The following is a 17,281-nucleotide window of genomic DNA, read 5'->3' on the forward strand; positions in this document are numbered from 1 at the left end:
AAACAGCAAGTATTTTTGGGGGGTTTTTTTTGAAAAAAATTGCACAACTTATGAATGGCAAAAATGGCTTTAGTGGAATAGGTGATCCAAAAGCTAGCACATATGTAAAAATCAGCCTTAGTGAACTTCACTTTAAAGAAACAGTGCTTGCATGATGTGCAGACTCAGAATATTGCACTGCAACAAAATAAGCCTCAGGCATGCAAAATTCCATTGAATCTGTTGAAAATAAAACATTTGCATATTGTCATTGTTAAAGAGTGATTTGATGTAAAACTTACAGGAAGTAGAATGTTTAATGCTGAATATTTTGTCAAACACTGCTTAATGCAAATTCAAGCTCATGAACTTGATCAGCATGAGCTGTATTGACAAAACAAACCACCTAAAAGGCAAAAGATCTGGAATGGGTATTATTTAATGTACATTGTTTAAGTTAAGTCACATGAAACAAATTGTGTATTGCAAATGTCAGTGTTTGTTTCTGTTACTAATTGTTTCCAAATCATTTTCACAGGGCGACCAGTACATGGAGTAAAAGGACCCTGTTGGTTTGGTACTCTCAAACACTACGACATTGTTGCTGGATGTGGTATTGATTACATGCACTGTGTACTGCAAGGGGTGGTAAAAACACTGTTTTCGCTCTGGTTTTACCACTGAAACAAGTGACATGGGATTTAACATCTCTCGCAAGATAAGTGAAGTTGATGCCCGTTTACTTGAAATTCAACCTCCAAATGAGATAACAAGATGTCTCGCTCTATAGAAACTCATAGGAAGTACTGGAAAGCTTCAGAGATCCGTTCATTTCTCATGTACTATGGAATGGCTGTGCTTTTTGGAATTCTTCCTCAGATGTATTATGAACACTTTGTGTTACTATCACAGGGAATTTTCATCCTTGCTCTTGAGTCAATATCAGACGACCAACTACATCAGGCAGATTATTTGCTCCGTCGTTTCTGTTTGGAGTTTCCTATTCTGTATGGGGAACGATATATGTCACATAACATTCACACACTTTTGCACCTTGTTGATGATGTTAAAGTACTGGGCCCACTGTGGACACACAGTTGTTTCCACTTCGAAGACAAAATGGATTCCTGCTAAAACTTATACACGGTACACAAAAGGTTGAGTTACAGATTATAACAGCAGTAGCACTTGTTCAAAGGCTACCTCAAATGGTCCAAAAGTTAGAAATGGATGTTGAAAGTTCAGCTTTTTACAAAAGATGACAAGACCATTTCAACGAAGATCAAACGAGGTATCAATTGTTGGTGATATTTACAGGATAGGGTCACCTGTAACTTGCACCATTGATGAACAAATTTTCTCTCTTTTGACAAAATCCCTAGGTTTTGTTCCTATTGCAAGGCAATACTGCAAATATGTTCGTTTAAGAATAGGGGCAACAATTTATCATTCTAAGGCATATAAGAGGGTGTTTAAGCGAAATTCCTACACTGTTATTTTCAAGCAAGAAGACATATATCAATATGGAATGATTGAATATTTTATGCAAGTTAAACCACAGTGTCTGTGCAGTGCTCCATATATTTGTGATTGCCAAAGCAGGAATTTTGCTCTAATAGAAAAGTTACAAGGCAGGGATGACATTGACTTGTTAGATGGTGAGCACAACCTTAGAAAATCAACTTTCATATTTCTGTTGTTAGTCCTCCATCAAATGACTTTATAATTGTTGATGTTACGGATATACTGGCAAAGTGTATTTGCATGAATTTTCAGGACATTCCTGACCTAGTTTTCATTGGTCACTTTCCAAACCGCATTGAAAGTGATTAGTATTAGCACTGAATTCACAGGCATGTATTGAAATTTCATTCCTTGACTTTATTTGACAAGCACAAGTGGGGCATTCCACAAAAATAAATCTTCTTAAGAAAGGATTCATCCTAGGACTATGATGTGTTACATTTCCCACCATCAGCCATGAGGCCCTTGCATGCTTTATTGGTGTACTGTCTCATGTTTCTTTCAATTTACAATAGGAATATACTATGATCAAAATAACCCTGAAAATACTACTGTATACGGTAATGAGGAAACTTAAACAGCTCTTTACAAATGACCAACATTCTAATGGATATCATGTACAGATGATTGACCATAATTTTAACCTCCTTTGCCTTCATTTTTTATCTTTCTATCTACAGGCATCAAAGTGTATTTTTAAAACCCTTTAGACCTCAGGTTTAGTCGACTAATGCCATTATGATTCATGCTGTAAGCTGTAGAACAGATAGAGTATCTCTACAACCATTCAGTAGCAGTTTTTTACACTTGATGGATGGTTCCTTTGCAAATACCTCCAGAATTTTTCCATTGTTCAATTGACATCTTACAGATTTTAGTAAACTTTGCAATTTCAACTTTTATGACAAAACTACTTTGATCCCTGTGATATTTTGCATGTGCATTCCTTGAATTTAAGTGGAGTCATAATTGTTCAATATTACCTAATTAAAATAATATTTGTATCCATCAGTAAATTTTGGCATCCTTGAGTTAAAATAATACTCCATACACATACACAAGGGCCCTTGTATTCACTGATTAATTCTACTTATTGTTATTGTTGTGGAATTTTCTTTTTCAATTCACTAATTTCTTCTGTCTCTATATATCATATTGTATTTTATGTATTCCAAAACATGTTATCTTTTTACTGATGCCTTCTGCCATGGGGCCTGCAGTTTGCTAATCATACAATTTAAGGGATTAGATTGTTGGACATACAGTAAAGCAAGCACCAGTGCTGTAGATGTACTTTCAGATTTAGTTACAATGTAGACAAGATTGTGCTTTTGAAGTAGGTGTAGATGATTTTTATTGGCCTAAGTGAACTTTGTAGATGAAACTCCCTTAGATTGGATGGTAGATCAAACGTAGATCAAGGTAGATGAAGTTAGTTCAAATTGTAGACATAGGCATGTCTGGTGTGGACAATATCTGTAGACAAAGCTTCATGTAGACAAACTGCTGTGGCTGTTCATCTACAAAACCCTCATGTAGATCTACATAAAGTCTACTGCAGACGGTTCGTAGATCTACTCTCGTCTACAGTAGACTTAGACTTTCCGTAAGGGAGTGTGTCTTTGACAACTTGACTCTTTTTTTATCCCACATTTCGAAACCAGAGCGGTCTCTTCCTAAGTCGCCTAAGATATATGTATATCTTTTTTGTTTTATGTCACATCGATATTGTTGATCTCCTGTTCTTCTAGCAATGAAGCCAGAATATTTATGTTTGGATCGTCATGTGTTCGTTCGTTCGTTCATTGACTTGTTCCTAATACAAAAATGCCGTGGACTTTGGCCTGTATCAGTATATCGCTAATGTTTGGATTTCTTTTGTATGCGATGATCGGTTGTTGTGGAAATATTTCATTCAGGCTAGTGTTTCGTCCTTGTCTATGTGTTCCCAGTTTTCGCACATTGCTGCTTTTTAAAGCTTGTGTTCTTATAAATATTGTTGCTATAATTTTTGTTGTGAAGACTAGTGTTTTCTTTGTTTCTTCGTTTGTTCGCTTGTGTTCTAGTTGCATAACTCGTGCGGCGAACTGTGCTTGCAATGTGACTGGAGATTTCTTGTTGTTTTAGCCATGTTCAATTAATCTGGCATAAAGTGTATTGACCTTTGAAACAATTAAGTCATTTTTGTGTTGCAAGTTTTGATGTATCTTAGTGTTTCGCCTTTGATCGGGCTTTTAAAGCGTAGATTTCAGGTGGCCTGATGTTTTATGTAAGAATTCAAATCTGTCGATTTGTGTTCTTAGTTGTATATGGAGTCCATCGAGACTTGTGTTTGAATTTGTCTTTTTTTGGTCAATTTGTGTCGCATAATGTATTGGATTTTCCTTCTTCTAATGTTTGCGTCTTGTTTGAGATGAACTCTGTGAGGACGATTTGGTGTTGGGATGAATTTCAACCCTTACCCAGTGCATTGATTTTTGCTGTTGTTAACTTGTGTAATGATAGATTTTGATGAATCTAAGATTCGTGTTGTTATTTATGTTTATGCTATGTTCGGCATTTGTACGGAGTTTCATTGTGTTTGAGATAATATGGTGTCTCCTCTTGTACCGTCTTTTTCTGGCAATTTTGTTGTTTTTCCTGTTTCTGTGTTTGGTGACACAGTATTGTGTAAACTTGTATTTTGCATTTGTGTTACGGTAGTTCTTGTTTGGAGAATTTGCTGGCCTTGAAAAAGGCCGTCTGCTATGGGTTTCAAAGACAGACCCGATTCTGTTCGTCCCTCTGGACGTTTGTGTTTTGGGTTGTGTATAGCCTTTCGTTTGGCCAATAAATTATATCGGCTCTGGAGGCATTTGGTTGTCTTTCGTGTTGTGGGATCTTGACAACTGTCAATCTCTGTTTATTGTTTGGTGATCAATGTCGTTCTTGTTTGGCTGTGCTGTGCTTGATGCAGTGGAATGTAGTCAAAGCACAAGGTGACCAATAATTTATCACTGTGGTGCTCCGATGTTGTCACTTTTTGATGATAACAGCACTAGGTAGTGGCCTGGTAAGTCTGCTTTAAGGCGTACTTGTAGGCTCCTTGGTGTAGTTTATGTGTCGCAGAAGCGTTTTAATGCTCCGCTTTGTTTAGTTGTCGCCTCCTGTAACGAGTAGAGTGAAGCGAGCCGTATTGCAAGACTTCCTGATCTTACCTACTGTTACACAGTCCAGCTACTTTTGTATCCGCTAAGTGCCAACCACTCCAAGAAATAACCACCCTCAGTTGCTTTAGTTTATAGTAGATTTATTCAAGAAGCGGTGAAAACTGGATAAATAAAGAGATTAAAATACAAGGTCATTCATTGTCTACATCGGAGAGTCGAGGGTAAATCAAGTTCAAAGTAAACGGAATAAAAGAACTAAATTCTTCTAAAATATCTAAGCACTGCATTCAAAGTGGTCCTCTAAATAATTGGAAAGTCATAAAGGGAAATCAACTTACATCGTTGCGCCTACAGTCCTACTTTTGGCTGAAGTGTTAGTGAGGTCCACGTGGCATGTCTACTTGCTTTAAGACAGTGGAGGAAAAACCGTGTCTGCCTGGGTGTAATTTAATCTTTAACCTTTTAAATGTTTACCAAGAAGTTTCTTGACTTGTGTGTCAGAGGGCCCTATGAAAGATAGAGGGCGATCTTCTGAAAATCTAGTTAGGGTCATGAAGGGTCAATCCTACACACTCCCCGTCTAAAAATGCGTGGTAAGCTGAATTTTTACTAATCATAAATTTCAAATAGAATAAATGCCTACTAATATTTTAGGTCTAAATAAATTTTAAAAGCTAAGAGTATATGCGAAAGGGTTCATACTAATAGAGTCCGTAAGTAGTGTTCATTGAATTCAATCACAGAGTTCATTTGTACTTTCAATCAAAACTAATTCGCTAATAGGTCTGAGGTAGGATCGATGTTCGCCATCTTTGTAGATCATGACGTCTACTTTGCCTACTCTGTTGTGATCGCTGGGGTAGACCTTCACTATGCGAGCGAGGGGCCAGCTGTTTCTTGTGTATTCTTTCTCTCTCAAAAGAACCACGTCTCCTTCTTTGACGTTGATTGCACATTTGTTCCATTTTGGTCGTGGCTGACGGCTTTATAGATATTCTTTTCTCCATTGTATCCAGAATTGATCAGCTAGATACTGTATGCGTCGCCAACGTTTTCTACTGTAGATGTCTGTTGGACGAATGAGCCTGGTGGTGGGGTCGGTGATTGGGTCTTCATGGTGAGTAGCATGTTTGGGGTGAGAGCTTGAGGATCGTTTGCATCTGATGATACAGTTGTTATAGGTCTGGAGTTGACGATGGCGCTGGCTTCTGCCATGAGAGTTGTCAGCAAGTCATGTGTGTATTGTTGCTTGCCTAGTTGATAGTGCATGGAGTCAAGAACGCGTCTGATGGTACCAATTTGTCGTTCCCATATACCGCCGAAGTGGAATGCGTGAGGTGGGTTGAAAATCCACTCACAGTCTCTTGTTGTAAGGAATTTATTGATGCGTTCTTGATCCAGCTCTTTGGCTGCTGCCTGAAGTTTGTTCTTTGCACCAATGAAGTTGGTGCCCTGGTCACATCTGAGTTTCTTGATGTTGCCGCGTATAGCTAGGAAGCGGCGTAGGGCGTTGATGAAGGATGAAGTGTCCATGGAGTCTATTACTTCTGTGTGTACTGCTGTAGTGTAGAGACAGACAAAGATAACTGCCCATCTCTTTGCTTTAGACGTACCGGCTCTGGTTTTGCGGGAAGCTATAGCCCAGGGGCCTAACACGTCCATTCCGACGTTGGTGAATGGTGGGGTTTTCTCTGTTCTGTCCGACTGTAGGTCGGCCATGTGTTGAGTGAGTGGTTTTGCTCTCAGTCTTCTACATATCGCACATTTGTGTAGTATACTTCTTACCATGTCATGTACACCCATGATCCAATAGCCATTAGCTCTGACGTTTGACAGGGTGAGTTGTCTGCCTTGATGTTGTACTTGTCGAGGCACATGATCGATGATAAGTCGTGAAATGTGGTTATCCTGTGGGAGTATGATGGGGTGTCGGCCGCAGAGGTCGATGTCCGATTGACGAAGTCTTCCTCCAACGCGGATGAGTCTTTTCATCGATGAATGGGTTCATCCGGCTGATGGAGTTCTGTTTCTGTAGTCTGTTGTTGTCCGTGCCTGCTGACTTTGTTGCAGATAGTATCTCATATTCTTTATGAAACACACTTTTCTGTACTGAGCGTAGGATGATGGTTTCTGCTTGTGCCATCATCTCAATTTTCAGTTCTTCTGGAGACTTCTCTTCTTCTTTTTTGTCTGTCTTTTCTGGTGATTTTCTTTGTCTGATTTTGCCTATTAAGTTGGCAATACTTCTCTTCAAGGATCTCCATGATGAGAATCGTTGAAATCGGTGAGCACCTAAGTCGTCTTGTTCTACTTCCTTCGTTGATGTGTTGAGGACAGCAATTTGTTTGCGGACCTCAGGGTCTTCGTCACTTACTGTGTATTTGTGTTCTGTTTCTTCATGGTTGTCTTGCTCGTCTCGCTGCCACAGGAATGCTGGTCCTGATAGCCAGATAGTTGAGTTGAGTTTTTGGGCTGATACACTGTGTGATGCGATATCAGCTGGATTTTCGTGTGTAGACACATGTCGCCACTGGTGTGGTGCTGAGATGTTGTGTATCTTTTCTACTCTGTTCGCTACATATACATGGAAACGTTTCGAGCTGTTGTTTATGTATCCAAGGACGATTTCGCTGTCCGTGTGATATATGACGTTGTCTATGTTCAGGCTGATTTCTGATATGATCTTCTGTGCGAGTTTTGTCGCTAGGACGGCTGCACACAGTTCTAGGCGAGGTATGGAGACTGCATGAGTCGGGTTTACCTTTGCTTTGCCAAGTATGAATGATACGTTGATGTTGTCTTCATGGTTAATGAACCGCATGTACGCTACAGCACCTATGGCTTCATTGCTGGCGTCAGAGAAAATGTGACACTCTGTTTTCTTTATGGCTCCGAAGGTAGGTGGAGTGTAGCATCGCTGTAGCTGTATCTTTGTGATGTAGTTTAGGTTGTTGCACCAGTGGGTCCATCTGGGCAAGTATTTCTCTGGTAATGTTTCATCCCATCCAAGGTTTGATGAGTTGCGTCCTTTACTTTCTGTCATGAGGCCTCGTAGTATTAGTTTTCCTTCTATGGAAACTGGTGCGAGTATACCGAATGGATCGTATATTGAGTTGACGATTGCCAGTTCTCCCCGCCGTGAGAATGGCTTCTCCTTCAAGTCTACTTCGAATGTGAATGCGTCCGCTCTAGTGACCACTTGACCCCTAATGATCTCTGTGTTGGTAAGGTGTCTTGGTTGAAATCCAAACTCTGTAGATCTTTGGCTCGTACTTCGTTTGGAAGTGCTGTCATGACTTCTTCGTCATTAGAAACGATCTTGTGGAAGTTAACGTTTCTGGTCGCTAGTAAGTCTCTTGTTCTATTCGATGAGACTGATAGCTTTCTGTGCATCTGGTGCTGAAGTTAGTCCGTCGTCGACGTACTTTGTACTTTGCGCTGGAGTCGAATACTACTCTTGATCTGCTTTTTCTTGGGATGGTAGACACCGAAGTGTGGTAGGTACCATGCATTGTCGGCCATCTATTTTGTCTTCTGGAACGGGACTTGCGTGGTCACGTTCCATTATTTTCTTCATAAACTGAAAGTATTCTTCCATCATTTGTGGTTTATGCTGAAGCTGATTCTGTAGATTGTAGAATCGGTTCAGAGCTGATTGTCGGTTGTTCCGTAATTTCTTCGGGTCTTGCCTGAAGGGGAGAGGAAGTTCTAGATTTCTTCCTCATTTACATGGACTTCTCGTTGCATGATGTCCAGGAATTTGCTTGTCTTCAATGGAGGGTGCCTTTTGTTCGTTGTAAGGTGTCCGCTTGGTGCCGAAGTTGATGGGTTTGGGCTTAATATGTCTTTGATGTGAATGTGACGATTACATTCGAGCGCCGATTCATCGTAGCTGTTGAGGGTTGCAGTCGTACGGTGTACTGAAGTGCGGATTACACCTCTTGCTGTCTCTAGGCACAGTTCACCTGAAATTGTCCACCCTAGGTCGGTGCGTTGAGAGAAGGAGAGAGGGAAGAGAGAATTTTTTCTTTCCGTCATGTGATTCTATGATGACGCAGTTGCTACGTCGTCCCTTTCTGAGTTCTCCTTTGCCACTGCATGTTGACAGTTCGTATTCAAGGTCTGGGCCGTGTATCTTCAGTGCGTCGAAGAGGTGGCTGTCACCCATACAGGCATTGGACTGGTCGTCTAGGACTACGTAAGTTTCTATGTAGTCTGCTGGTCGATCTTGTGTATACACCTTTGCGAGGACTATCTTACCACACGGACGTCCGGCTGGGCATTTCGTGAGTCTGGTACATTTTGTTGTAGCTTCTTGGGTTTCTTTATCTTCTGGTTTGGTTTCGGTTGCTTTCTGCTTAGATCTGTCACCGGGTGTAGCGTGGAGACAGGTGATGTGTTTCTTGCTCTTGCATATAGCGCATTCGATGGTCGATGTGCAGTCCTTGGCGAGATGTTTCTCAGTGCATTTAAAGCACAAGCCTTTCTTCTTACACAGTTCAATTCTGTCAGCAACTGGTTGCTTTGCAAAAGCTTTGCAATCTTTCAGGTCATGTCCTTTAGCCTCGTGGAAGAGACATTGTTTTTCTTCCTTTGATGATTTCGTTGCGTGTACACGCGCTCTGGTCTTCGTATGTTGACTGGATTTTGACTTACTTGTTCCAGGGTGTGTGTCGTCTGGTCTTGGAATATCAGGATCGCATGCTGCTTTCGCTGTGTCTTTCAGGAAGTCTTTGAAGAACTTGAATGGAGGAAATGTTTTGTGGCGTCATTTGTATGTTGCCACGTTATCTCTCCACTTGTTAGGACGAATCTCGGGAACTTCTCCATGACAGGTTTGAGTCCCTGTGGTGTATTGAGGGATGAGAGGTCAGGAAGTTTTCTCATGTGTGCCTCTGTGTTAGAACATAAGTCTGATAGTTCGAGTAGCTTTTTGCTTTCGTCTGGTTTAACTTTCGGGAAGGACTTCAATCTTTCCAGGATTACTGCGGTGATGACTGCAGGGTTGCCGAATCTGTCTTCTAGTTCTATCCAAGCCTCTCTATATGACTCGTCTGGGTCGTCTACATATCGTTGTAGATGGTCTTCGATGATTTTCTGCGGATCTCCCTGCAGTGTATTTATGCAGGAAGTCCAGTTTCTCAGATGTCTGTATGCAGGCCGTTGTTACAGTGGCTTCGAATGATCTTTTCCATGACATGTACATGGTTGGGTCGCCTCCAAATGTTATTGGTTGTTGTAATGGTAAACGTTGACGGGCCATAATTTGGGCTATCTCCGTCAGAGGTTGCATGTTGTTGTTCTGGCTTGTTGTAGGTGTCTGTTGATTTGAAGTAGGTGTGACTGTCTCACCTGATTCTGTTGGTGTTCCCTGTCCTGGTTGTATCAGTTGAGGGGATGATTCTAAGTCTTTGTTTTGTGCTTTGGGTACGAACTCGGTACAGTTCAGTGCTGGTAATGGATCATGCTTCATTTCTTTTTTCATTGCAATGTATTGTGATACATGGTCGTTTCATGACTGGTCAGGTGTAGTAAGTGTCTGTACTGGTAAGGAATTTTCTTCCGCTACTTGTTGGAGGATTTCTGCATCTATCCTTGCCTTTTCTGCTTTCATTTCAGCTTCGATAACTTTGATTTTTGCTTTTGCTTGATGGTGAGCTATTGTCTTCATATACTCTGCCTCTCTTGCTGCAGAGCGTGCCTTGCCTTGTGCCTTCATTGCGTTTGTTCTGGATGATGTTGATGATCTGGTTCTGTGTGAACTACGCAAGCTGCCTAGTGTAGATCCTCGTTCGGATGGTGATTTGAAGTAGAGGCGCTGTTTTCAGCTCTCCTTGTCTTTGCTATCGTTAATGTATTCATTCGCTTGTTCAATGTTCCTATTGAAGCTTATTTCCGTTAATTCTGCTTGCTCCTTACCTTGTGGAGTCTTGTCTTGTTGATAAAGTCTCTGAAGTTGTTCAAAGTGTGTTCATATTCCTTGGAAAGTGTCTCTGCTGTACCAATTTTGCTTTCTGTTGGGTCCTGCATCCCCCTGAGGTCGATGAGAACTCCCTTGTTTGGTTCCAAATGCTTGACAGGGCCTTTTCAGTGTTCAAGGTAGCATAGAGCAGTCCTCCTTCGTTTTTTCTACTGTCCTGTAGAGGGCGCCCTTCAGTTCGGGCAGCAGATCCACCTCCAGCAGTGGCCGTCCCACTGGGAACCGCCCCTTCATTTGTTTGTTCTGTGGTATTTTCTGCCTTAGAAATATCTCCTTGATTTTCATTTTGAGATTCTGTATGGGCTGGTTGTTCAGCTCCTTCGACTTTATATTCATCCATTATAGTTTCTTTGAGTCAGTTGTAGTTGGCTGTATATGTGCATACAGTTGGCCTACCTTGCATAGCCTATATGCCAGTGTCCGCTGTGCACTCGAGCCAGTGTCTTGTCCAATGGTTCACTGGTTTTCAGCAATTTTTCACTTGAGACGATTTTTCACTTGCAACGATTATTCACTGTGACGAAGTCAAGTTACTTTTGTATCCGCTAAGTGCCAACCACTCCGAGAAATAACCACCCTCAGTGCTTTAGTTTAGAGTAGATTTATTCAAGGAGCGGTGAACACTGGATAAATAAAGAGATTAAAATACAAGGTCATTCATTGTCTACATCGGAGAGTCGAGGTAAATCAAGTTCAAAGTAAACGGAATAAAAGAACTAAATTCTACTAAAATATCTAAGCACTGCATTCAAAATGGTCCTCTAAATAATTGGAAAGTCATAAAGGGAAATCAACTTACATCGTTGCGCCTACAGTCCTACTTTTGGCTGGAGTGTTAGTGAGATACACGTGGCATGTCTACTTGCTTTAAGACAGTGGAGGAAAAAACTGCCTGGGTGTAATTTAATCTTTAACCTTTTAAATGATTTACCTAGAAGTTTCTCGACCTTTGTGTCAGAGGGCCTTAAGAAAGATAGAGGGCGATCTTCTGAAAATCTAGTTAGGGTTATGAAGGGTAAATTCAATACACCTACTATGACGGGTTGCGCTATGCTGGTGTCGGACTGACAGCAAATGACTGGAGCGTCAGATCGATGTCGGTCTCGTCTGGTTTAGCCCATTGAATGCCAATGTCGATCAAGAAGGCCTAGGACATAGCTTTCTTGCTGCTCGTAGTCAGATATTGAAATCGCTTGTGTTTGAAGACTATTTATCTTGTGTTAAGTCGATTGAGTTTGACTTCTCTTCATTTTCATTGGTCGACTTCTCTGTTTTACTTGCCTTCTGATTGGTCGATATTGAGCGTTTGTGATTGGTTATTTTGTTGTTGACTTTAGCTCGTTTTTGCTGTCGTACAATCCTCGTGTCGCATATAAAAGCTCTGAGGAAGTGATGTCTCCATATGTGATAATATGGATAATCTGGTTCTGTGGTGCCACGGCCGAGTGTGTACAGCTCAGAGTTTTATTGTGTCATCGTCCCCCGTGGATGGAGAGACGGTGATTGTGTCCACTTTTGTTTGATAGTTGATTGATACCCATGCACATAGGAAGGGTATTCTCGTGCATGCCCTCTTTCGTCTTAAACTTGCTAGGCAAGAATAAGTTGAGAAATCGCAGTGTAATAAAGGGAAAGTGGCTTCACACATCACTCATCTCGTCTTGTATGTGCTTTTGTGTGTTTAGTGTCTGAAATATTTTGGCTGTTAGTGTGAAATCTAACAAACGAATCATTAATTTTAAAATAAGCCATGACGAGACGTAGGCGTAGTAAGATGTGTCTTTGACAACCTTGACTCTTTTTTTATCCCCACATTTCGAAACCAGAGCGGTCTCTTCCTCAGTCGCCTAAGATATATGTATATCTTTTTTGTTTTATGTCACATCGATATTGTTGATCTCCTGTTCTTCTAGCAATGAAGCCAGAATATTTATGTTTGGATCGTCATGTGTTCGTTCGTTCGTTCATTGACTTGTTCCTAATACAAAAATGCCGTGGACTTTGGCCTGTATCAGTATATCGCTAATGTTTGGATTTCTTTTGTATGCGATGATCGGTTGTTGTGGAAATATTTCATTCAGGCTTAGTGTTTCGTCCTTGTCTATGTGTTCCCAGTTTTCGCACATTGCTGCTTTTTATAGCTTGTGTTCTTATATATATTGTTGCTATAGTTTTCGTTGTGAAGACTAGTGTTTTCTTTGTTTCTTCGTTTGTTGGCTTGTGTCCTAGTTGCGTAATGCGTGCGGCGAACCGTGCTTGCGATGTGACTGGACATTTCCTGCTGTTTTAACCACGTTCGATTAATCTTGCATTAAGTGTATTGACCTTTGAAACAAAGTCATTTTTGTGTTGCAAGTTTTGATGTATCTTAGTGTTTCGCCTTTGATCAGGCTTTTAAAGCGTAGATTTCAGGTGGCCTGATGTTTTTATGTAAGAATTCAAATCTTTCGATTTGTGTTCTTAGTTGTATGTGACTTGTGTTTGAATTTGTCTTTTTTTGGTCAATTTGTGTCGCATAACTATATTGGATTTCCTTCTCCTAATGTTTGCGTCTGTTTGAGATGAACTCTGTGAGGACTATTTGGTGTTGGATGAATTTCAACCCTACCCAGTGCATTGATTTTGCTGTTGTTAACTTGTGTAATGATAGATTTGATGAATCTAAGATTCGTGTTGTTATTTATGTTTATGCTATGTTCGGCATTTGTACGGAGTTTCATTGTGTTTGAGATAATATGGTGTCTCCTCTTGTACCGTTCTTTTTCTGGCAATTTTGTTGTTTTCCTGTTTCTGTGTTTGGTGACACAGTATTGTGTAAACTTGTATTTTGCATTTGTGTTACGGTAGTTCTTGTTTGGAGAATTGCTGGCCTTGAAAAAGGCCGTCTGCTATGGGTTTCAAAGACAGACCCGATTCTGTTCGTCCCTCTGGACGTTTGTGTCTTGGGTTATGTATAGCCTTTTGTTTGGCCAATAAATTATATCGGCTCTGGAGCATTTGGTTGTCTTTCGTGTTGTGGGATCTTGACAACTGTCAATCTCTGTTTATTGTTTGGTGATCAATGTCGTTCTTGTTTGGCTGTGCTGTGCTTGATGCAGTGGAATGTAGTCAAAGCACAAGGTGACCAATAATTTGTCACTGTGGTGCTCCGATGTTGTCACTTTTTGGTGATAACAGCACTAGGTAGTGGCCTGGTAAGTCTGCTTTAAGGCGTACTTGTAGGCTCCTTGGTGTAGTTTATGTGTCGCAGAAGCGTTTTAATGCTCCGCTTTGTTTAGTTGTCGCCTCCTGTAACGAGTAGAGTGAAGCGAGCCGTATTGCAAGACTTCCTGATCTTACCTACTGTTACACAGTCCAGCTACTTTTGTATCCGCTAAGTGCCAACCACTCCAAGAAATAACCACCCTCAGTTGCTTTAGTTTATAGTAGATTTATTCAAGAAGTGGTGAAAACTGGATAAATAAAGAGATTAAAATACAAGGTCATTCATTGTCTACATCAGAGAGTCGAGGTAAATCAAGTTCAAAGTAAATGGAATAAAAGAACTAAATTCTACTAAAATATCTAAGCACTGCATTCAAAATGGTCCTCTAAATAATTGGAAAGTCATAAAGGGAAATCAACTTACATTGTTGCGCCTACAGTCCTACTTTTGGCTGAAGTGTTAGTGAGATCCACGTGGCATGTCTACTTGCTTTAAGACAGTGGAGGAAAAACCGTGTCTGCCTGGGTGTAATTTAATCTTTAACCTTTTAAATGTTTACCAAGAAGTTTCTCGACCTTTGTGTCAGAGGGCCTTAAGAAAGATAGAGAGCGATCTTCTGAAAATCTAGTTAGGGTCATGAAGGGTAAATTCAACACACTCCCTGTCTAAAAATGCGCGGTAAGCTGAATTTTTACTAATCATAAATTTCAAATAGAATAAATGCCTACTAATATTTTAGGTCTAAATAAATTCTAAAGGCTAAGAGTATATGCAAAAGGATTCATACTAATAGAGTCCGTAAGTAGTGTTCATTGAATTCAATCACAGAGTTCAATTTGTACTTTCAATCAAAACTAATTCGCTAATAGGTCTGAGGTAGGTTCGATGTTCGCCATCTTTGTAGATCATGACGTCTACTTTGCGTACTCTGTTGTCATCGCTGGGGTAGACCTTCACTATGCGAGCGAGGGGCCAGCTGTTTCTTGTGTATTCTTTCTCTCTCAAAAGAACCACGTCTCCTTCTTTGACGTTGATTGTAGATTTGTTCCATTTTGGTCGTGGCTGACGGCTTTGTAGATATTCTTTTCTCCATCGTATCCAGAATTGATCAGCTAGATACTGTACGCGTCGCCAACGTTTTCTACTGTAGATGTCTTGTTGGACGAATGAGCCTGGTGGTGGGGTCGGTGATTGGGTCTTCATGGTGAGTAGCATGTTTGGGGTGAGAGCTTGAGGATCGTTTGCATCTGATGATACAGTTGTTATAGGTCTGGAGTTGACGATGGCGCTGGCTTCTGCCATGAGAGTTGTCAGCAAGTCATGTGTGTATTGTTGCTTGCCTAGTTGATAGTGCATGGAGTCAAGAACGCGTCTGATGGTACCAATTTGTTGTTCCCATATACCGCCGAAGTGGGATGCGTGAGGTGGGTTGAAAATCCACTCACAGTCTCTTGTTGTAAGGAATTTATTGATGCGTTCTTGATCCAGCTCTTTGGCTGCTGCCTGAAGTTTGTTCTTTGCACCAATGAAGTTGGTGCCCTGGTCACATATGAGTTTCTTGATGTTGCCGCGTATAGCTAGGAAGCGGCGTAGGGCGTTGATGAAGGATGAAGTGTCCATGGAGTCTTTTACTTCTGTGTGTACTGCTGTAGTGTAGAGACAGACAAAGATAACTGCCCATCTCTTTGCTTTAGACATACCGGCTCTGGTTTTGTGGGAGCTATAGCCCAGGGGCCGAACACGTCCATTCCGACGTTGGTGAATGGTGGGGTTTTCTCTGTTCTGTCCGACTGTAGGTCGGCCATGTGTTGAGTGAGTGGTTTTGCTCTCAGTCTTCTACATATCGCACATTTGTGTAGTATACTTCTTACCATGTCATGTACACCCATGATCCAATAGCCATTAGCTCTGACGTTTGACAGGGTGAGTTGTCTGCCTTGATGTTGTACTTGTCGAGGCACATGATCGATGATAAGTCGTGAAATGTGGTTATCCTGTGGGAGTATGATGGGGTGTCGGCCGCAGAGGTCGATGTCCGAATTGACGAAGTCTTCCTCCAACGCGGATGAGTCCTTTTCATCGATGAATGGGTTCATCCGGCTGATGGAGTTCTGTTTCTGTAGTCTGTTGTTGTCCGTGCCTGCTGACTTTGTTGCAGATAGTATCTCATATTCTTTATGAAACACACTTTTCTGTACTGAGCGTAGGATGATGGTTTCTGCTTGTGCCATCATCTCAATTTTCAGTTCTTCTGGAGACTTCTCTTCTTCTTTTTTGTCTGTCTTTTCTGGTGATTTTCTTTGTCTGATTTTGCCTATTAAGTTGGCAATACTTCTCTTCAAGGATCTCCATGATGAGAATCGTTGAAATCGGTGAGCACCTAAGTCGTCTTGTTCTACTTCCTTCGTTGATGTGTTGAGGACAGCAAGTTGTTTGCGGACCTCAGGGTCTTCGTCACTTACTGTGTATTTGTGTTCTGTTTCTTCATGGTTGTCTTGCTCGTCTCGCTGCCACAGGAATGCTGGTCCTGATAGCCAGATAGTTGAGTTGAGTTTTGGGGCTGGTATACTGCGTGATGCGATATCAGCTGGATTTTCGTGTGTAGACACATGTCGCCACTGGTGTGGTGATGAGATGTTGTGTATCTTTTCTACTCTGTTCGCTACATATACATGGAAACGTTTCGAGCTGTTGTTTATTTATCCAAGGACGATTTCGCTGTCCGTGTGATATATGACGTTGTCTATGTTCAGGCTGATTTCTGATATGATCTTCTGTGCGAGTTTTGTCGCTAGGACGGCTGCACACAGTTCTAGGCGAGGTATGGAGACTGCATGAGTCGGGTTTACCTTTGCTTTGCCAAGTATGAATGATACGTTGACGTTGTCTTCATGGTTAATTAACCGCATGTACGCTACAGCACCTATGGCTTCATTGCTGGCGTCAGAGAAAATGTGACACTCTGTTTTCTTTATGGCTCCGAAGGTAGGTGGAGTGTAGCATCGCTGTAGCTGTATCTTTGTGATGTAGTTTAGGTTGTTGCACCAGTGGGTCCATCTGGGCAAGTATTTCTCTGGTAATGTTTCATCCCATCCAAGGTTTGATGAGTTGCGTCCTTTACTTTCTGTCATGAGGCCTCGTAGTATTAGTTTTCCTTCTATGGAAACTGGTGCGAGTATACCGAATGGATCGTATATTGAGTTGACGATCGCCAGTTCTCCCCGCCGTGAGAATGGCTTTTCCTTCAAGTCTACTTCGAATGTGAATGCGTCCGCTCTAGAAACCACTTGACCCCTAATGATCTCTGTGTTGGTAAGGTGTCTTGGTTGAAATCCAAACTCTGTAGATCTTTGGCTCGTACTTCGTTTGGAAGTGCTGTCATGACTTCTTCGTCATTAGAAACGATCTTGTGGAAGTTAACGTTTCTTGTCGCTAGTAAGTCTC

The 17,281-nt window shown here is 41.3% G+C and overlaps 1 protein-coding gene across 1 annotated transcript in view; it reads left to right on the plus strand.

The window, feature by feature from the left end:
* The window catches only part of LOC139128163 (origin recognition complex subunit 4-like), a 272,861-nt gene that overhangs the window by 231,026 nt on the left and 24,554 nt on the right, over positions 1-17,281 (plus strand). The gene's annotated exons all lie outside the window — the stretch shown is intronic.

This window comes from Ptychodera flava, unplaced genomic scaffold, assembly GCF_041260155.1.
Source record: "Ptychodera flava strain L36383 unplaced genomic scaffold, AS_Pfla_20210202 Scaffold_45__1_contigs__length_1260105_pilon, whole genome shotgun sequence".
NCBI classification, from domain to species: domain Eukaryota; kingdom Metazoa; phylum Hemichordata; class Enteropneusta; family Ptychoderidae; genus Ptychodera; species Ptychodera flava.